Source organism: Aristolochia californica, unplaced genomic scaffold, assembly GCF_029961685.1.
Source record: "Aristolochia californica isolate CCGP_79_NKW_82.1479 unplaced genomic scaffold, dmAriCali1.0.hap1 SCAF_7, whole genome shotgun sequence".
Lineage (NCBI taxonomy): Eukaryota > Viridiplantae > Streptophyta > Magnoliopsida > Piperales > Aristolochiaceae > Aristolochia > Aristolochia californica.
In genome coordinates, this window is record NW_027182268.1 from 11,986,194 (window position 1) to 12,011,253 (window position 25,060).

Below are 25,060 nucleotides of genomic sequence, written 5' to 3' on the forward strand. Positions count from 1 at the left end.
ATTTTACTTTCTATATTTCATATTTCTTTCTGTATTTCATTTTACTTTATATATTTCATCTTTCTTTCTATATTCCATTTTACTTTCTATATTTTGTCTTTCTTTCTACATTTAATTTTATTTTCTATATATCATCTTACTTTCTATATTTCATTTTGCTTTCTATATTTCATCTTTCTTTCTGTATTTCATTTTACTTTCTATATTTCATTTTACTTTCTATATATCATCATACTTTATATATTTCATTTTACTTTCTAAATTTGATCTTTCTTTCTATATTTCATTTTACTTTCTATATTTTATCTTTCATTCTATATTTCATCTTTATTTCTATATTTCATTTTACTTTTTTTATTTCATCTGTCTTTCTAGATTTCGTGTTACTTTCTATATTTCATCTTTCTTTCTATATTTCATTTTACTTTCTTTATTTCATATTTCTTTCTATATTTCATTTTACTTTCTTTATTTCATCTTTCTTTGTATATTTAATTTTACTTTCTAAATTTCATCTTTCTTTCTATATTTCATTTTACTTTCTATATATCATCATACTTTCTATATTTTATTTTACTTTCAATTTTTCATCTTTCTTTCTATAATTCATTTTACTTTCTATATTTTATCATTCATTCTATATTTCATCTTTCTTTCTATATTTCATGTTACTTTCTATATTTCATATTTCTTCTTATATTTTATTTTATTTTCTATATTTCGTATTTCATTCTATATTTCATTTTATTTTCTATATTTCAAATTTTTTTCTATATTTCATATTTTTGTTATATTTCTTATTACTTTATATATTACATTTTATATTTCTTAATTTCATCATTCTTTCAGTGTTTCATTTTACTTTCTACAATTCATCTACTCTCTATATTTCATTTTACTTTCTTTATTTCATCTTTATCTTGATAATTCATTTTACTTTCTATATTTCATCTTTCTTTCTATATTACATTTTATTTTGTATATATTTCATCTTTCTTTATGTATTTCATCTTTTTTTTTTTATATTTCATTTTACTTTCTATATTTTATCTTTGTTTATTTATTTCATGTTACTTTCTATATATCATTTTTCTTACTATATTTTATTTTACTTTCTACATTACATCTTTCTTTCTATATTTCATCTTTATTTCTATATTTCATTTTACTTTTTATATTTCATCTTTTTTTTTCTATATTTCATTTTACTTCCTATATTTTTTCTGTCGTTCTATATTTCATCTTTCTTTCTATATTTCATTTTATTGTCTATATTTTTTCTGTCGTTGTATATTTCATCTTTCTTTCTATATTTCATTTTACTTTCTATAATTCAACTTTCTTTCTATATTTCATCTTTCTTTCTATATCTTATTTTTCTTAAAAAAAAATTTCATCTTTCTTTTTATTTTTCATTTTATTTTCTACGTTTCATCTTTCTTTCTACATTTCATTTTACTTTCTAAATATCTTCACACTTTCTATAATTCATTTTACTTTCTATATTTCATATTTATTTCTATATTTCATTTTTCTTTCTTTATTTTAACCTTCTTTCTTTATTTCATCTTTTTTCTATATTTCATTTTACTTTCTATATTTCATCTTACTTTCTATTTTTTATTTTACTTTCTATATTTTATTCTATATTTTATCTTCCTGTCTATATTTCATTTTACTTTCTATATATCTTCTTAATTTCTCTATTTCATTTTACTTTCTATATTTCATCTTTCTTTCTATATTTCCTTTTTCTTTCTTTATTTTAACCTTCTTTCTATACTTCATTTTACTTTCTATATTTGATCTCTCTTTCTTTATTTCAAGTTCTTTCAATATATCATTTTTCTTACTATATTTCATTTTACTTTCTATATTTTATTTTACTTTCTATATTTCATATTTCTTTCTGTATTTCATTTTACTTTATATATTTCATCTTTCTTTCTATATTCCATTTTACTTTCTATATTTTGTCTTTCTTTCTACATTTAATTTTATTTTCTATATATCATCTTACTTTCTATATTTCATTTTGCTTTCTATATTTCATCTTTCTTTCTGTATTTCATTTTACTTTCTATATTTCATTTTACTTTCTATATATCATCATACTTTATATATTTCATTTTACTTTCTAAATTTGATCTTTCTTTCTATATTTCATTTTACTTTCTATATTTTATCTTTCATTCTATATTTCATCTTTATTTCTATATTTCATTTTACTTTTTTTATTTCATCTGTCTTTCTAGATTTCCTGTTACTTTCTATATTTCATCTTTCTTTCTATATTTCATTTTACTTTCTTTATTTCATATTTCTTTCTATATTTCATTTTACTTTCTTTATTTCATCTTTCTTTGTATATTTAATTTTACTTTCTAAATTTCATCTTTCTTTCTATATTTCATTTTACTTTCTATATATCATCATACTTTCTATATTTTATTTTACTTTCAATTTTTCATCTTTCTTTCTATAATTCATTTTACTTTCTATATTTTATCATTCATTCTATATTTCATCTTTCTTTCTATATTTCATGTTACTTTCTATATTTCATATTTCTTCTTATATTTTATTTTATTTTCTATATTTCGTATTTCATTCTATATTTCATTTTATTTTCTATATTTCAAATTTTTTTCTATATTTCATATTTTTGTTATATTTCTTATTACTTTATATATTACATTTTATATTTCTTAATTTCATCATTCTTTCAGTGTTTCATTTTACTTTCTACAATTCATCTACTCTCTATATTTCATTTTACTTTCTTTATTTCATCTTTATCTTGATAATTCATTTTACTTTCTATATTTCATCTTTCTTTCTATATTACATTTTATTTTGTATATATTTCATCTTTCTTTATGTATTTCATCTTTTTTTTTTTATATTTCATTTTACTTTCTATATTTTATCTTTGTTTATTTATTTCATGTTACTTTCTATATATCATTTTTCTTACTATATTTTATTTTACTTTCTACATTACATCTTTCTTTCTATATTTCATCTTTATTTCTATATTTCATTTTACTTTTTATATTTCATCTTTTTTTTTCTATATTTCATTTTACTTCCTATATTTTTTCTGTCGTTCTATATTTCATCTTTCTTTCTATATTTCATTTTATTGTCTATATTTTTTCTGTCGTTGTATATTTCATCTTTCTTTCTATATTTCATTTTACTTTCTATAATTCAACTTTCTTTCTATATTTCATCTTTCTTTCTATATCTTATTTTTCTTAAAAAAAAATTTCATCTTTCTTTTTATTTTTCATTTTATTTTCTACGTTTCATCTTTCTTTCTACATTTCATTTTACTTTCTAAATATCTTCACACTTTCTATAATTCATTTTACTTTCTATATTTCATATTTATTTCTATATTTCATTTTTCTTTCTTTATTTTAACCTTCTTTCTTTATTTCATCTTTTTTCTATATTTCATTTTACTTTCTATATTTCATCTTACTTTCTATTTTTTATTTTACTTTCTATATTTTATTCTATATTTTATCTTCCTGTCTATATTTCATTTTACTTTCTATATATCTTCTTAATTTCTCTATTTCATTTTACTTTCTATATTTCATCTTTCTTTCTATATTTCCTTTTTCTTTCTTTATTTTAACCTTCTTTCTATACTTCATTTTACTTTCTATATTTGATCTCTCTTTCTTTATTTCAAGTTCTTTCAATATATCATTTTTCTTACTATATTTCATTTTACTTTCTATATTTTATTTTACTTTCTATATTTCATATTTCTTTCTGTATTTCATTTTACTTTATATATTTCATCTTTCTTTCTATATTCCATTTTACTTTCTATATTTTGTCTTTCTTTCTACATTTAATTTTATTTTCTATATATCATCTTACTTTCTATATTTCATTTTGCTTTCTATATTTCATCTTTCTTTCTGTATTTCATTTTACTTTCTATATTTCATTTTACTTTCTATATATCATCATACTTTATATATTTCATTTTACTTTCTAAATTTGATCTTTCTTTCTATATTTCATTTTACTTTCTATATTTTATCTTTCATTCTATATTTCATCTTTATTTCTATATTTCATTTTACTTTTTTTATTTCATCTGTCTTTCTAGATTTCCTGTTACTTTCTATATTTCATCTTTCTTTCTATATTTCATTTTACTTTCTTTATTTCATATTTCTTTCTATATTTCATTTTACTTTCTTTATTTCATCTTTCTTTGTATATTTAATTTTACTTTCTAAATTTCATCTTTCTTTCTATATTTCATTTTACTTTCTATATATCATCATACTTTCTATATTTTATTTTACTTTCAATTTTTCATCTTTCTTTCTATAATTCATTTTACTTTCTATATTTTATCATTCATTCTATATTTCATCTTTCTTTCTATATTTCATGTTACTTTCTATATTTCATATTTCTTCTTATATTTTATTTTATTTTCTATATTTCGTATTTCATTCTATATTTCATTTTATTTTCTATATTTCAAATTTTTTTCTATATTTCATATTTTTGTTATATTTCTTATTACTTTATATATTACATTTTATATTTCTTAATTTCATCATTCTTTCAGTGTTTCATTTTACTTTCTACAATTCATCTACTCTCTATATTTCATTTTACTTTCTTTATTTCATCTTTATCTTGATAATTCATTTTACTTTCTATATTTCATCTTTCTTTCTATATTACATTTTATTTTGTATATATTTCATCTTTCTTTATGTATTTCATCTTTTTTTTTTTATATTTCATTTTACTTTCTATATTTTATCTTTGTTTATTTATTTCATGTTACTTTCTATATATCATTTTTCTTACTATATTTTATTTTACTTTCTACATTACATCTTTCTTTCTATATTTCATCTTTATTTCTATATTTCATTTTACTTTTTATATTTCATCTTTTTTTTTCTATATTTCATTTTACTTCCTATATTTTTTCTGTCGTTCTATATTTCATCTTTCTTTCTATATTTCATTTTATTGTCTATATTTTTTCTGTCGTTGTATATTTCATCTTTCTTTCTATATTTCATTTTACTTTCTATAATTCAACTTTCTTTCTATATTTCATCTTTCTTTCTATATCTTATTTTTCTTAAAAAAAAATTTCATCTTTCTTTTTATTTTTCATTTTATTTTCTACGTTTCATCTTTCTTTCTACATTTCATTTTACTTTCTAAATATCTTCACACTTTCTATAATTCATTTTACTTTCTATATTTCATATTTATTTCTATATTTCATTTTTCTTTCTTTATTTTAACCTTCTTTCTTTATTTCATCTTTTTTCTATATTTCATTTTACTTTCTATATTTCATCTTACTTTCTATTTTTTATTTTACTTTCTATATTTTATTCTATATTTTATCTTCCTGTCTATATTTCATTTTACTTTCTATATATCTTCTTAATTTCTCTATTTCATTTTACTTTCTATATTTCATCTTTCTTTCTATATTTCCTTTTTCTTTCTTTATTTTAACCTTCTTTCTATACTTCATTTTACTTTCTATATTTGATCTCTCTTTCTTTATTTCAAGTTCTTTCAATATATCATTTTTCTTACTATATTTCATTTTACTTTCTATATTTTATTTTACTTTCTATATTTCATATTTCTTTCTGTATTTCATTTTACTTTATATATTTCATCTTTCTTTCTATATTCCATTTTACTTTCTATATTTTGTCTTTCTTTCTACATTTAATTTTATTTTCTATATATCATCTTACTTTCTATATTTCATTTTGCTTTCTATATTTCATCTTTCTTTCTGTATTTCATTTTACTTTCTATATTTCATTTTACTTTCTATATATCATCATACTTTGTATATTTCATTTTACTTTCTAAATTTGATCTTTCTTTCTATATTTCATTTTACTTTCTATATTTTATCTTTCATTCTATATTTCATCTTTATTTCTATATTTCATTTTACTTTTTTTATTTCATCTGTCTTTCTAGATTTCGTGTTACTTTCTATATTTCATCTTTCTTTCTATATTTCATTTTACTTTCTTTATTTCATATTTCTTTCTATATTTCATTTTACTTTCTTTATTTCATCTTTCTTTGTATATTTAATTTTACTTTCTAAATTTCATCTTTCTTTCTATATTTCATTTTACTTTCTATATATCATCATACTTTCTATATTTTATTTTACTTTCAATTTTTCATCTTTCTTTCTATAATTCATTTTACTTTCTATATTTTATCATTCATTCTATATTTCATCTTTCTTTCTATATTTCATGTTACTTTCTATATTTCATATTTCTTCTTATATTTTATTTTATTTTCTATATTTCGTATTTCATTCTATATTTCATTTTATTTTCTATATTTCAAATTTTTTTCTATATTTCATATTTTTGTTATATTTCTTATTACTTTATATATTACATTTTATATTTCTTAATTTCATCATTCTTTCAGTGTTTCATTTTACTTTCTACAATTCATCTACTCTCTATATTTCATTTTACTTTCTTTATTTCATCTTTATCTTGATAATTCATTTTACTTTCTATATTTCATCTTTCTTTCTATATTACATTTTATTTTGTATATATTTCATCTTTCTTTATGTATTTCATCTTTTTTTTTTTATATTTCATTTTACTTTCTATATTTTATCTTTGTTTATTTATTTCATGTTACTTTCTATATATCATTTTTCTTACTATATTTTATTTTACTTTCTATATTACATCTTTCTTTCTATATTTCATCTTTATTTCTATATTTCATTTTACTTTTTATATTTCATCTTTTTTTTTCTATATTTCATTTTACTTCCTATATTTTTTCTGTCGTTCTATATTTCATCTTTCTTTCTATATTTCATTTTATTGTCTATATTTTTTCTGTCGTTGTATATTTCATCTTTCTTTCTATATCTTATTTTTCTTAAAAAAAAATTTCATCTTTCTTTTTATTTTTCATTTTATTTTCTACGTTTCATCTTTCTTTCTACATTTCATTTTACTTTCTAAATATCTTCACACTTTCTATAATTCATTTTACTTTCTATATTTCATATTTATTTCTATATTTCATTTTTCTTTCTTTATTTTAACCTTCTTTCTTTATTTCATCTTTTTTCTATATTTCATTTTACTTTCTATATTTCATCTTACTTTCTATTTTTTATTTTACTTTCTATATTTTATTCTATATTTTATCTTCCTGTCTATATTTCATTTTACTTTCTATATATCTTCTTAATTTCTCTATTTCATTTTACTTTCTATATTTCATCTTTCTTTCTATATTTCCTTTTTCTTTCTTTATTTTAACCTTCTTTCTATACTTCATTTTACTTTCTATATTTGATCTCTCTTTCTTTATTTCAAGTTCTTTCAATATATCATTTTTCTTACTATATTTCATTTTACTTTCTATATTTTATTTTACTTTCTATATTTCATATTTCTTTCTGTATTTCATTTTACTTTATATATTTCATCTTTCTTTCTATATTCCATTTTACTTTCTATATTTTGTCTTTCTTTCTACATTTAATTTTATTTTCTATATATCATCTTACTTTCTATATTTCATTTTGCTTTCTATATTTCATCTTTCTTTCTGTATTTCATTTTACTTTCTATATTTCATTTTACTTTCTATATATCATCATACTTTATATATTTCATTTTACTTTCTAAATTTGATCTTTCTTTCTATATTTCATTTTACTTTCTATATTTTATCTTTCATTCTATATTTCATCTTTATTTCTATATTTCATTTTACTTTTTTTATTTCATCTGTCTTTCTAGATTTCGTGTTACTTTCTATATTTCATCTTTCTTTCTATATTTCATTTTACTTTCTTTATTTCATATTTCTTTCTATATTTCATTTTACTTTCTTTATTTCATCTTTCTTTGTATATTTAATTTTACTTTCTAAATTTCATCTTTCTTTCTATATTTCATTTTACTTTCTATATATCATCATACTTTCTATATTTTATTTTACTTTCAATTTTTCATCTTTCTTTCTATAATTCATTTTACTTTCTATATTTTATCATTCATTCTATATTTCATCTTTCTTTCTATATTTCCTGTTACTTTCTATATTTCATATTTCTTCTTATATTTTATTTTATTTTCTATATTTCGTATTTCATTCTATATTTCATTTTATTTTCTATATTTCAAATTTTTTTCTATATTTCATATTTTTGTTATATTTCTTATTACTTTATATATTACATTTTATATTTCTTAATTTCATCATTCTTTCAGTGTTTCATTTTACTTTCTACAATTCATCTACTCTCTATATTTCATTTTACTTTCTTTATTTCATCTTTATCTTGATAATTCATTTTACTTTCTATATTTCATCTTTCTTTCTATATTACATTTTATTTTGTATATATTTCATCTTTCTTTATGTATTTCATCTTTTTTTTTTTATATTTCATTTTACTTTCTATATTTTATCTTTGTTTATTTATTTCATGTTACTTTCTATATATCATTTTTCTTACTATATTTTATTTTACTTTCTATATTACATCTTTCTTTCTATATTTCATCTTTATTTCTATATTTCATTTTACTTTTTATATTTCATCTTTTTTTTTCTATATTTCATTTTACTTCCTATATTTTTTCTGTCGTTCTATATTTCATCTTTCTTTCTATATTTCATTTTATTGTCTATATTTTTTCTGTCGTTGTATATTTCATCTTTCTTTCTATATTTCATTTTACTTTCTATAATTCAACTTTCTTTCTATATTTCATCTTTCTTTCTATATCTTATTTTTCTTAAAAAAAAATTTCATCTTTCTTTTTATTTTTCATTTTATTTTCTACGTTTCATCTTTCTTTCTACATTTCATTTTACTTTCTAAATATCTTCACACTTTCTATAATTCATTTTACTTTCTATATTTCATATTTATTTCTATATTTCATTTTTCTTTCTTTATTTTAACCTTCTTTCTTTATTTCATCTTTTTTCTATATTTCATTTTACTTTCTATATTTCATCTTACTTTCTATTTTTTATTTTACTTTCTATATTTTATTCTATATTTTATCTTCCTGTCTATATTTCATTTTACTTTCTATATATCTTCTTAATTTCTCTATTTCATTTTACTTTCTATATTTCATCTTTCTTTCTATATTTCCTTTTTCTTTCTTTATTTTAACCTTCTTTCTATACTTCATTTTACTTTCTATATTTGATCTCTCTTTCTTTATTTCAAGTTCTTTCAATATATCATTTTTCTTACTATATTTCATTTTACTTTCTATATTTTATTTTACTTTCTATATTTCATATTTCTTTCTGTATTTCATTTTACTTTATATATTTCATCTTTCTTTCTATATTCCATTTTACTTTCTATATTTTGTCTTTCTTTCTACATTTAATTTTATTTTCTATATATCATCTTACTTTCTATATTTTATTTTGCTTTCTATATTTCATCTTTCTTTCTGTATTTCATTTTACTTTCTATATTTCATTTTACTTTCTATATATCATCATACTTTATATATTTCATTTTACTTTCTAAATTTGATCTTTCTTTCTATATTTCATTTTACTTTCTATATTTTATCTTTCATTCTATATTTCATCTTTATTTCTATATTTCATTTTACTTTTTTTATTTCATCTGTCTTTCTAGATTTCGTGTTACTTTCTATATTTCATCTTTCTTTCTATATTTCATTTTACTTTCTTTATTTCATATTTCTTTCTATATTTCATTTTACTTTCTTTATTTCATCTTTCTTTGTATATTTAATTTTACTTTCTAAATTTCATCTTTCTTTCTATATTTCATTTTACTTTCTATATATCATCATACTTTCTATATTTTATTTTACTTTCAATTTTTCATCTTTCTTTCTATAATTCATTTTACTTTCTATATTTTATCATTCATTCTATATTTCATCTTTCTTTCTATATTTCCTGTTACTTTCTATATTTCATATTTCTTCTTATATTTTATTTTATTTTCTATATTTCGTATTTCATTCTATATTTCATTTTATTTTCTATATTTCAAATTTTTTTCTATATTTCATATTTTTGTTATATTTCTTATTACTTTATATATTACATTTTATATTTCTTAATTTCATCATTCTTTCAGTGTTTCATTTTACTTTCTACAATTCATCTACTCTCTATATTTCATTTTACTTTCTTTATTTCATCTTTATCTTGATAATTCATTTTACTTTCTATATTTCATCTTTCTTTCTATATTACATTTTATTTTGTATATATTTCATCTTTCTTTATGTATTTCATCTTTTTTTTTTTATATTTCATTTTACTTTCTATATTTTATCTTTGTTTATTTATTTCATGTTACTTTCTATATATCATTTTTCTTACTATATTTTATTTTACTTTCTATATTACATCTTTCTTTCTATATTTCATCTTTATTTCTATATTTCATTTTACTTTTTATATTTCATCTTTTTTTTTCTATATTTCATTTTACTTCCTATATTTTTTCTGTCGTTCTATATTTCATCTTTCTTTCTATATTTCATTTTATTGTCTATATTTTTTCTGTCGTTGTATATTTCATCTTTCTTTCTATATTTCATTTTACTTTCTATAATTCAACTTTCTTTCTATATTTCATCTTTCTTTCTATATCTTATTTTTCTTAAAAAAAAATTTCATCTTTCTTTTTATTTTTCATTTTATTTTCTACGTTTCATCTTTCTTTCTACATTTCATTTTACTTTCTAAATATCTTCACACTTTCTATAATTCATTTTACTTTCTATATTTCATATTTATTTCTATATTTCATTTTTCTTTCTTTATTTTAACCTTCTTTCTTTATTTCATCTTTTTTCTATATTTCATTTTACTTTCTATATTTCATCTTACTTTCTATTTTTTATTTTACTTTCTATATTTTATTCTATATTTTATCTTCCTGTCTATATTTCATTTTACTTTCTATATATCTTCTTAATTTCTCTATTTCATTTTACTTTCTATATTTCATCTTTCTTTCTATATTTCCTTTTTCTTTCTTTATTTTAACCTTCTTTCTATACTTCATTTTACTTTCTATATTTGATCTCTCTTTCTTTATTTCAAGTTCTTTCAATATATCATTTTTCTTACTATATTTCATTTTACTTTCTATATTTTATTTTACTTTCTATATTTCATATTTCTTTCTGTATTTCATTTTACTTTATATATTTCATCTTTCTTTCTATATTCCATTTTACTTTCTATATTTTGTCTTTCTTTCTACATTTAATTTTATTTTCTATATATCATCTTACTTTCTATATTTTATTTTGCTTTCTATATTTCATCTTTCTTTCTGTATTTCATTTTACTTTCTATATTTCATTTTACTTTCTATATATCATCATACTTTATATATTTCATTTTACTTTCTAAATTTGATCTTTCTTTCTATATTTCATTTTACTTTCTATATTTTATCTTTCATTCTATATTTCATCTTTATTTCTATATTTCATTTTACTTTTTTTATTTCATCTGTCTTTCTAGATTTCGTGTTACTTTCTATATTTCATCTTTCTTTCTATATTTCATTTTACTTTCTTTATTTCATATTTCTTTCTATATTTCATTTTACTTTCTTTATTTCATCTTTCTTTGTATATTTAATTTTACTTTCTAAATTTCATCTTTCTTTCTATATTTCATTTTACTTTCTATATATCATCATACTTTCTATATTTTATTTTACTTTCAATTTTTCATCTTTCTTTCTATAATTCATTTTACTTTCTATATTTTATCATTCATTCTATATTTCATCTTTCTTTCTATATTTCCTGTTACTTTCTATATTTCATATTTCTTCTTATATTTTATTTTATTTTCTATATTTCGTATTTCATTCTATATTTCATTTTATTTTCTATATTTCAAATTTTTTTCTATATTTCATATTTTTGTTATATTTCTTATTACTTTATATATTACATTTTATATTTCTTAATTTCATCATTCTTTCAGTGTTTCATTTTACTTTCTACAATTCATCTACTCTCTATATTTCATTTTACTTTCTTTATTTCATCTTTATCTTGATAATTCATTTTACTTTCTATATTTCATCTTTCTTTCTATATTACATTTTATTTTGTATATATTTCATCTTTCTTTATGTATTTCATCTTTTTTTTTTTATATTTCATTTTACTTTCTATATTTTATCTTTGTTTATTTATTTCATGTTACTTTCTATATATCATTTTTCTTACTATATTTTATTTTACTTTCTATATTACATCTTTCTTTCTATATTTCATCTTTATTTCTATATTTCATTTTACTTTTTATATTTCATCTTTTTTTTTCTATATTTCATTTTACTTCCTATATTTTTTCTGTCGTTCTATATTTCATCTTTCTTTCTATATTTCATTTTATTGTCTATATTTTTTCTGTCGTTGTATATTTCATCTTTCTTTCTATATTTCATTTTACTTTCTATAATTCAACTTTCTTTCTATATTTCATCTTTCTTTCTATATCTTATTTTTCTTAAAAAAAAATTTCATCTTTCTTTTTATTTTTCATTTTATTTTCTACGTTTCATCTTTCTTGCTACATTTCATTTTACTTTCTAAATATCTTCACACTTTCTATAATTCATTTTACTTTCTATATTTCATATTTATTTCTATATTTCATTTTTCTTTCTTTATTTTAACCTTCTTTCTTTATTTCATCTTTTTTCTATATTTCATTTTACTTTCTATATTTCATCTTACTTTCTATTTTTTATTTTACTTTCTATATTTTATTCTATATTTTATCTTCCTGTCTATATTTCATTTTACTTTCTATATATCTTCTTAATTTCTCTATTTCATTTTACTTTCTATATTTCATCTTTCTTTCTATATTTCCTTTTTCTTTCTTTATTTTAACCTTCTTTCTATACTTCATTTTACTTTCTATATTTGATCTCTCTTTCTTTATTTCAAGTTCTTTCAATATATCATTTTTCTTACTATATTTCATTTTACTTTCTATATTTTATTTTACTTTCTATATTTCATATTTCTTTCTGTATTTCATTTTACTTTATATATTTCATCTTTCTTTCTATATTCCATTTTACTTTCTATATTTTGTCTTTCTTTCTACATTTAATTTTATTTTCTATATATCATCTTACTTTCTATATTTCATTTTGCTTTCTATATTTCATCTTTCTTTCTGTATTTCATTTTACTTTCTATATTTCATTTTACTTTCTATATATCATCATACTTTATATATTTCATTTTACTTTCTAAATTTGATCTTTCTTTCTATATTTCATTTTACTTTCTATATTTTATCTTTCATTCTATATTTCATCTTTATTTCTATATTTCATTTTACTTTTTTTATTTCATCTGTCTTTCTAGATTTCATGTTACTTTCTATATTTCATCTTTCTTTCTATATTTCATTTTACTTTCTTTATTTCATATTTCTTTCTATATTTCATTTTACTTTCTTTATTTCATCTTTCTTTGTATATTTAATTTTACTTTCTAAATTTCATCTTTCTTTCTATATTTCATTTTACTTTCTATATATCATCATACTTTCTATATTTTATTTTACTTTCAATTTTTCATCTTTCTTTCTATAATTCATTTTACTTTCTATATTTTATCATTCATTCTATATTTCATCTTTCTTTCTATATTTCATGTTACTTTCTATATTTCATATTTCTTCTTATATTTTATTTTATTTTCTATATTTCAAATTTTTTTCTATATTTCATATTTTTGTTATATTTCTTATTACTTTATATATTACATTTTATATTTCTTAATTTCATCATTCTTTCAGTGTTTCATTTTACTTTCTACAATTCATCTACTCTCTATATTTCATTTTACTTTCTTTATTTCATCTTTATCTTGATAATTCATTTTACTTTCTATATTTCATCTTTCTTTCTATATTACATTTTATTTTGTATATATTTCATCTTTCTTTATGTATTTCATCTTTTTTTTTTTATATTTCATTTTACTTTCTATATTTTATCTTTGTTTATTTATTTCATGTTACTTTCTATATATCATTTTTCTTACTATATTTTATTTTACTTTCTATATTACATCTTTCTTTCTATATTTCATCTTTATTTCTATATTTCATTTTACTTTTTATATTTCATCTTTTTTTTTCTATATTTCATTTTACTTCCTATATTTTTTCTGTCGTTCTATATTTCATCTTTCTTTCTATATTTCATTTTATTGTCTATATTTTTTCTGTCGTTGTATATTTCATCTTTCTTTCTATATTTCATTTTACTTTCTATAATTCAACTTTCTTTCTATATTTCATCTTTCTTTCTATATCTTATTTTTCTTAAAAAAAAATTTCATCTTTCTTTTTATTTTTCATTTTATTTTCTACGTTTCATCTTTCTTTCTACATTTCATTTTACTTTCTAAATATCTTCACACTTTCTATAATTCATTTTACTTTCTATATTTCATATTTATTTCTATATTTCATTTTTCTTTCTTTATTTTAACCTTCTTTCTTTTTTTCATCTTTTTTCTATATTTCATTTTACTTTCTATATTTCATCTTACTTTCTATTTTTTATTTTACTTTCTATATTTTATTCTATATTTTATCTTCCTGTCTATATTTCATTTTACTTTCTATATATCTTCTTAATTTCTCTATTTCATTTTACTTTCTATATTTCATCTTTCTTTCTATATTTCCTTTTTCTTTCTTTATTTTAACCTTCTTTCTATACTTCATTTTACTTTCTATATTTGATCTCTCTTTCTTTATTTCAAGTTCTTTCAATATATCATTTTTCTTACTATATTTCATTTTACTTTCTATATTTTATTTTACTTTCTATATTTCATATTTCTTTCTGTATTTCATTTTACTTTATATATTTCATCTTTCTTTCTATATTCCATTTTACTTTCTATATTTTGTCTTTCTTTCTACATTTAATTTTATTTTCTATATATCATCTTACTTTCTATATTTCATTTTGCTTTCTATATTTCATCTTTCTTTCTGTATTTCATTTTACTTTCTATATTTCATTTTACTTTCTATATATCATCATACTTTATATATTTCATTTTACTTTCTAAATTTGATCTTTCTTTCTATATTTCATTTTACTTTCTATATTTTATCTTTCATTCTATATTTCATCTTTATTTCTATATTTCATTTTACTTTTTTTATTTCATCTGTCTTTCTAGATTTCCTGTTACTTTCTATATTTCATCTTTCTTTCTATATTTCATTTTACTTTCTTTATTTCATATTTCTTTCTATATTTCATTTTACTTTCTTTATTTCATCTTTCTTTGTATATTTAATTTTACTTTCTAAATTTCATCTTTCTTTCTATATTTCATTTTACTTTCTATATATCATCATACTTTCTATATTTTATTTTACTTTCAATTTTTCATCTTTCTTTCTATAATTCATTTTTCTTTCTATATTTTATCATTCATTCTATATTTCATCTTTCTTTCTATATTTCATGTTACTTTCTATATTTCATATTTCTTCTTATATTTTATTTTATTTTCTATATTTCGTATTTCATTCTATATTTCATTTTATTTTCTATATTTCAAATTTTTTTCTATATTTCATATTTTTGTTATATTTCTTATTACTTTATATATTACATTTTATATTTCTTAATTTCATCATTCTTTCAGTGTTTCATTTTACTTTCTACAATTCATCTACTCTCTATATTTCATTTTACTTTCTTTATTTCATCTTTATCTTGATAATTCATTTTACTTTCTATATTTCATCTTTCTTTCTATATTACATTTTATTTTGTATATATTTCATCTTTCTTTATGTATTTCATCTTTTTTTTTTTATATTTCATTTTACTTTCTATATTTTATCTTTGTTTATTTATTTCATGTTACTTTCTATATATCATTTTTCTTACTATATTTTATTTTACTTTCTACATTACATCTTTCTTTCTATATTTCATCTTTATTTCTATATTTCATTTTACTTTTTATATTTCATCTTTTTTTTTCTATATTTCATTTTACTTCCTATATTTTTTCTGTCGTTCTATATTTCATCTTTCTTTCTATATTTCATTTTATTGTCTATATTTTTTCTGTCGTTGTATATTTCATCTTTCTTTCTATATTTCATTTTACTTTCTATAATTCAACTTTCTTTCTATATTTCATCTTTCTTTCTATATCTTATTTTTCTTAAAAAAAAATTTCATCTTTCTTTTTATTTTTCATTTTATTTTCTACGTTTCATCTTTCTTTCTACATTTCATTTTACTTTCTAAATATCTTCACACTTTCTATAATTCATTTTACTTTCTATATTTCATATTTATTTCTATATTTCATTTTTCTTTCTTTATTTTAACCTTCTTTCTTTATTTCATCTTTTTTCTATATTTCATTTTACTTTCTATATTTCATCTTACTTTCTATTTTTTATTTTACTTTCTATATTTTATTCTATATTTTATCTTCCTGTCTATATTTCATTTTACTTTCTATATATCTTCTTAATTTCTCTATTTCATTTTACTTTCTATATTTCATCTTTCTTTCTATATTTCCTTTTTCTTTCTTTATTTTAACCTTCTTTCTATACTTCATTTTACTTTCTATATTTGATCTCTCTTTCTTTATTTCAAGTTCTTTCAATATATCATTTTTCTTACTATATTTCATTTTACTTTCTATATTTTATTTTACTTTCTATATTTCATATTTCTTTCTGTATTTCATTTTACTTTATATATTTCATCTTTCTTTCTATATTCCATTTTACTTTCTATATTTTGTCTTTCTTTCTACATTTAATTTTATTTTCTATATATCATCTTACTTTCTATATTTCATTTTGCTTTCTATATTTCATCTTTCTTTCTGTATTTCATTTTACTTTCTATATTTCATTTTACTTTCTATATATCATCATACTTTATATATTTCATTTTACTTTCTAAATTTGATCTTTCTTTCTATATTTCATTTTACTTTCTATATTTTATCTTTCATTCTATATTTCATCTTTATTTCTATATTTCATTTTACTTTTTTTATTTCATCTGTCTTTCTAGATTTCGTGTTACTTTCTATATTTCATCTTTCTTTCTATATTTCATTTTACTTTCTTTATTTCATATTTCTTTCTATATTTCATTTTACTTTCTTTATTTCATCTTTCTTTGTATATTTAATTTTACTTTCTAAATTTCATCTTTCTTTCTATATTTCATTTTACTTTCTATATATCATCATACTTTCTATATTTTATTTTACTTTCAATTTTTCATCTTTCTTTCTATATTTCATTTTACTTTCTTTATTTCATCTTTATCTTGATAATTCATTTTACTTTCTATATTTCATCTTTCTTTCTATATTACATTTTATTTTGTATATATTTCATCTTTCTTTATGTATTTCATCTTTTTTTTTTTATATTTCATTTTACTTTCTATATTTTATCTTTGTTTATTTATTTCATGTTACTTTCTATATATCATTTTTCTTACTATATTTTATTTTACTTTCTACATTACATCTTTCTTTCTATATTTCATCTTTATTTCTATATTTCATTTTACTTTTTATATTTCATCTTTTTTTTTCTATATTTCATTTTACTTCCTATATTTTTTCTGTCGTTCTATATTTCATCTTTCTTTCTATATTTCATTTTATTGTCTATATTTTTTCTGTCGTTGTATATTTCATCTTTCTTTCTATATTTCATTTTACTTTCTATAATTCAACTTTCTTTCTATATTTCATCTTTCTTTCTATATCTTATTTTTCTTAAAAAAAAATTTCATCTTTCTTTTTATTTTTCATTTTATTTTCTACGTTTCATCTTTCTTTCTACATTTCATTTTACTTTCTAAATATCTTCACACTTTCTATAATTCATTTTACTTTCTATATTTCATATTTATTTCTATATTTCATTTTTCTTTCTTTATTTTAACCTTCTTTCTTTATTTCATCTTTTTTCTATATTTCATTTTACTTTCTATATTTCATCTTACTTTCTATTTTTTATTTTACTTTCTATATTTTATTCTATATTTTATCTTCCTGTCTATATTTCATTTTACTTTCTATATATCTTCTTAATTTCTCTATTTCATTTTACTTTCTATATTTCATCTTTCTTTCTATATTTCCTTTTTCTTTCTTTATTTTAACCTTCTTTCTATACTTCATTTTACTTTCTATATTTGATCTCTCTTTCTTTATTTCAAGTTCTTTCAATATATCATTTTTCTTACTATATTTCATTTTACTTTCTATATTTTATTTTACTTTCTATATTTCATATTTCTTTCTGTATTTCATTTTACTTTATATATTTCATCTTTCTTTCTATATTCCATTTTACTTTCTATATTTTGTCTTTCTTTCTACATTTAATTTTATTTTCTATATATCATCTTACTTTCTATATTTCATTTTGCTTTCTATATTTCATCTTTCTTTCTGTATTTCATTTTACTTTCTATATTTCATTTTACTTTCTATATATCATCATACTTTATATATTTCATTTTACTTTCTAAATTTGATCTTTCTTTCTATATTTCATTTTACTTTCTATATTTTATCTTTCATTCTATATTTCATCTTTATTTCTATATTTCATTTTACTTTTTTTATTTCATCTGTCTTTCTAGATTTCGTGTTACTTTCTATATTTCATCTTTCTTTCTATATTTCATTTTACTTTCTTTATTTCATATTTCTTTCTATATTTCATTTTACTTTCTTTATTTCATCTTTCTTTGTATATTTAATTTTACTTTCTAAATTTCATCTTTCTTTCTATATTTCATTTTACTTTCTATATATCATCATACTTTCTATATTTTATTTTACTTTCAATTTTTCATCTTTCTTTCTATAATTCATTTTACTTTCTATATTTTATCATTCATTCTATATTTCATCTTTCTTTCTATATTTCATGTTACTTTCTATATTTCATATTTCTTCTTATATTTTATTTTATTTTCTATATTTCGTATTTCATTCTATATTTCATTTTATTTTCTATATTTCAAATTTTTTTCTATATTTCATATTTTTGTTATATTTCTTATTACTTTATATATTACATTTTATATTTCTTAATTTCATCATTCTTTCAGTGTTTCATTTTACTTTCTACAATTCATCTACTCTCTATATTTCATTTTACTTTCTTTATTTCATCTTTATCTTGATAATTCATTTTACTTTCTATATTTCATCTTTCTTTCTATATTACATTTTATTTTGTATATATTTCATCTTTCTTTATGTATTTCATCTTTTTTTTTTTATATTTCATTTTACTTTCTATATTTTATCTTTGTTTATTTATTTCATGTTACTTTCTATATATCATTTTTCTTACTATATTTTATTTTACTTTCTATATTACATCTTTCTTTCTATATTTCATCTTTATTTCTATATTTCATTTTACTTTTTATATTTCATCTTTTTTTTTCTATATTTCATTTTACTTCCTATATTTTTTCTGTCGTTCTATATTTCATCTTTCTTTCTATATTTCATTTTATTGTCTATATTTTTTCTGTCGTTGTATATTTCATCTTTCTTTCTATATTTCATTTTACTTTCTATAATTCAACTTTCTTTCTATATTTCATCTTTCTTTCTATATCTTATTTTTCTTAAAAAAAAATTTCATCTTTCTTTTTATTTTTCATTTTATTTTCTACGTTTCATCTTTCTTTCTACATTTCATTTTACTTTCTAAATATCTTCACACTTTCTATAATTCATTTTACTTTCTATATTTCATATTTATTTCTATATTTCATTTTTCTTTCTTTATTTTAACCTTCTTTCTTTATTTCATCTTTTTTCTATATTTCATTTTACTTTCTATATTTCATCTTACTTTCTATTTTTTATTTTACTTTCTATATTTTATTCTATATTTTATCTTCCTGTCTATATTTCATTTTACTTTCTATATATCTTCTTAATTTCTCTATTTCATTTTACTTTCTATATTTCATCTTTCTTTCTATATTTCCTTTTTCTTTCTTTATTTTAACCTTCTTTCTATACTTCATTTTACTTTCTATATTTGATCTCTCTTTCTTTATTTCAAGTTCTTTCAATATATCATTTTTCTTACTATATTTCATTTTACTTTCTATATTTTATTTTACTTTCTATATTTCATATTTCTTTCTGTATTTCATTTTACTTTATATATTTCATCTTTCTTTCTATATTCCATTTTACTTTCTATATTTTGTCTTTCTTTCTACATTTAATTTTATTTTCTATATATCATCTTACTTTCTATATTTCATTTTGCTTTCTATATTTCATCTTTCTTTCTGTATTTCATTTTACTTTCTATATTTCATTTTACTTTCTATATATCATCATACTTTATATATTTCATTTTACTTTCTAAATTTGATCTTTCTTTCTATATTTCATTTTACTTTCTATATTTTATCTTTCATTCTATATTTCATCTTTATTTCTATATTTCATTTTACTTTTTTTATTTCATCTGTCTTTCTAGATTTCGTGTTACTTTCTATATTTCATCTTTCTTTCTATATTTCATTTTACTTTCTTTATTTCATATTTCTTTCTATATTTCATTTTACTTTCTTTATTTCATCTTTCTTTGTATATTTAATTTTACTTTCTAAATTTCATCTTTCTTTCTATATTTCATTTTACTTTCTATATATCATCATACTTTCTATATTTTATTTTACTTTCAATTTTTCATCTTTCTTTCTATAATTCATTTTACTTTCTATATTTTATCATTCATTCTATATTTCATCTTTCTTTCTATATTTCATGTTACTTTCTATATTTCATATTTCTTCTTATATTTTATTTTATTTTCTATATTTCGTATTTCATTCTATATTTCATTTTATTTTCTATATTTCAAATTTTTTTCTATATTTCATATTTTTGTTATATTTCTTATTACTTTATATATTACATTTTATATTTCTTAATTTCATCATTCTTTCAGTGTTTCATTTTACTTTCTACAATTCATCTACTCTCTATATTTCATTTTACTTTCTTTATTTCATCTTTATCTTGATAATTCATTTTACTTTCTATATTTCATCTTTCTTTCTATATTACATTTTATTTTGTATATATTTCATCTTTCTTTATGTATTTCATCTTTTTTTTTTTATATTTCATTTTACTTTCTATATTTTATCTTTGTTTATTTATTTCATGTTACTTTCTATATATCATTTTTCTTACTATATTTTATTTTACTTTCTATATTACATCTTTCTTTCTATATTTCATCTTTATTTCTATATTTCATTTTACTTTTTATATTTCATCTTTTTTTTTCTATATTTCATTTTACTTCCTATATTTTTTCTGTCGTTCTATATTTCATCTTTCTTTCTATATTTCATTTTATTGTCTATATTTTTTCTGTCGTTGTATATTTCATCTTTCTTTCTATATTTCATTTTACTTTCTATAATTCAACTTTCTTTCTATATTTCATCTTTCTTTCTATATCTTATTTTTCTTAAAAAAAAATTTCATCTTTCTTTTTATTTTTCATTTTATTTTCTACGTTTCATCTTTCTTTCTACATTTCATTTTACTTTCTAAATATCTTCACACTTTCTATAATTCATTTTACTTTCTATATTTCATATTTATTTCTATATTTCATTTTTCTTTCTTTATTTTAACCTTCTTTCTTTATTTCATCTTTTTTCTATATTTCATTTTACTTTCTATATTTCATCTTACTTTCTATTTTTTATTTTACTTTCTATATTTTATTCTATATTTTATCTTCCTGTCTATATTTCATTTTACTTTCTATATATCTTCTTAATTTCTCTATTTCATTTTACTTTCTATATTTCATCTTTCTTTCTATATTTCCTTTTTCTTTCTTTATTTTAACCTTCTTTCTATACTTCATTTTACTTTCTATATTTGATCTCTCTTTCTTTATTTCAAGTTCTTTCAATATATCATTTTTCTTACTATATTTCATTTTACTTTCTATATTTTATTTTACTTTCTATATTTCATATTTCTTTCTGTATTTCATTTTACTTTATATATTTCATCTTTCTTTCTATATTCCATTTTACTTTCTATATTTTGTCTTTCTTTCTACATTTAATTTTATTTTCTATATATCATCTTACTTTCTATATTTCATTTTGCTTTCTATATTTCATCTTTCTTTCTGTATTTCATTTTACTTTCTATATTTCATTTTACTTTCTATATATCATCATACTTTATATATTTCATTTTACTTTCTAAATTTGATCTTTCTTTCTATATTTCATTTTACTTTCTATATTTTATCTTTCATTCTATATTTCATCTTTATTTCTATATTTCATTTTACTTTTTTTATTTCATCTGTCTTTCTAGATTTCGTGTTACTTTCTATATTTCATCTTTCTTTCTATATTTCATTTTACTTTCTTTATTTCATATTTCTTTCTATATTTCATTTTACTTTCTTTATTTCATCTTTCTTTGTATATTTAATTTTACTTTCTAAATTTCATCTTTCTTTCTATATTTCATTTTACTTTCTATATATCATCATACTTTCTATATTTTATTTTACTTTCAATTTTTCATCTTTCTTTCTATAATTCATTTTACTTTCTATATTTTATCATTCATTCTATATTTCATCTTTCTTTCTATATTTCATGTTACTTTCTATATTTCATATTTCTTCTTATATTTTATTTTATTTTCTATATTTCGTATTTCATTCTATATTTCATTTTATTTTCTATATTTCAAATTTTTTTCTATATTTCATATTTTTGTTATATTTCTTATTACTTTATATATTACATTTTATATTTCTTAATTTCATCATTCTTTCAGTGTTTCATTTTACTTTCTACAATTCATCTACTCTCTATATTTCATTTTACTTTCTTTATTTCATCTTTATCTTGATAATTCATTTTACTTTCTATATTTCATCTTTCTTTCTATATTACATTTTATTTTGTATATATTTCATCTTTCTTTATGTATTTCATCTTTTTTTTTTTATATTTCATTTTACTTTCTATATTTTATCTTTGTTTATTTATTTCATGTTACTTTCTATATATCATTTTTCTTACTATATTTTATTTTACTTTCTATATTACATCTTTCTTTCTATATTTCATCTTTATTTCTATATTTCATTTTACTTTTTATATTTCATCTTTTTTTTTCTATATTTCATTTTACTTCCTATATTTTTTCTGTCGTTCTATATTTCATCTTTCTTTCTATATTTCATTTTATTGTCTATATTTTTTCTGTCGTTGTATATTTCATCTTTCTTTCTATATTTCATTTTACTTTCTATAATTCAACTTTCTTTCTATATTTCATCTTTCTTTCTATATCTTATTTTTCTTAAAAAAAAATTTCATCTTTCTTTTTATTTTTCATTTTATTTTCTACGTTTCATCTTTCTTTCTACATTTCATTTTACTTTCTAAATATCTTCACACTTTCTATAATTCATTTTACTTTCTATATTTCATATTTATTTCTATATTTCATTTTTCTTTCTTTATTTTAACCTTCTTTCTTTATTTCATCTTTTTTCTATATTTCATTTTACTTTCTATATTTCATCTTACTTTCTATTTTTTATTTTACTTTCTATATTTTATTCTATATTTTATCTTCCTGTCTATATTTCATTTTACTTTCTATATATCTTCTTAATTTCTCTATTTCATTTTACTTTCTATATTTCATCTTTCTTTCTATATTTCCTTTTTCTTTCTTTATTTTAACCTTCTTTCTATACTTCATTTTACTTTCTATATTTGATCTCTCTTTCTTTATTTCAAGTTCTTTCAATATATCATTTTTCTTACTATATTTCATTTTACTTTCTATATTTTATTTTACTTTCTATATTTCATATTTCTTTCTGTATTTCATTTTACTTTATATATTTCATCTTTCTTTCTATATTCCATTTTACTTTCTATATTTTGTCTTTCTTTCTACATTTAATTTTATTTTCTATATATCATCTTACTTTCTATATTTCATTTTGCTTTCTATATTTCATCTTTCTTTCTGTATTTCATTTTACTTTCTATATTTCATTTTACTTTCTATATATCATCATACTTTATATATTTCATTTTACTTTCTAAATTTGATCTTTCTTTCTATATTTCATTTTACTTTCTATATTTTATCTTTCATTCTATATTTCATCTTTATTTCTATATTTCATTTTACTTTTTTTATTTCATCTGTCTTTCTAGATTTCGTGTTACTTTCTATATTTCATCTTTCTTTCTATATTTCATTTTACTTTCTTTATTTCATATTTCTTTCTATATTTCATTTTACTTTCTTTATTTCATCTTTCTTTGTATATTTAATTTTACTTTCTAAATTTCATCTTTCTTTCTATATTTCATTTTACTTTCTATATATCATCATACTTTCTATATTTTATTTTACTTTCAATTTTTCATCTTTCTTTCTATAATTCATTTTACTTTCTATATTTTATCATTCATTCTATATTTCATCTTTCTTTCTATATTTCATGTTACTTTCTATATTTCATATTTCTTCTTATATTTTATTTTATTTTCTATATTTCGTATTTCATTCTATATTTCATTTTATTTTCTATATTTCAAATTTTTTTCTATATTTCATATTTTTGTTATATTTCTTATTACTTTATATATTACATTTTATATTTCTTAATTTCATCATTCTTTCAGTGTTTCATTTTACTTTCTACAATTCATCTACTCTCTATATTTCATTTTACTTTCTTTATTTCATCTTTATCTTGATAATTCATTTTACTTTCTATATTTCATCTTTCTTTCTATATTACATTTTATTTTGTATATATTTCATCTTTCTTT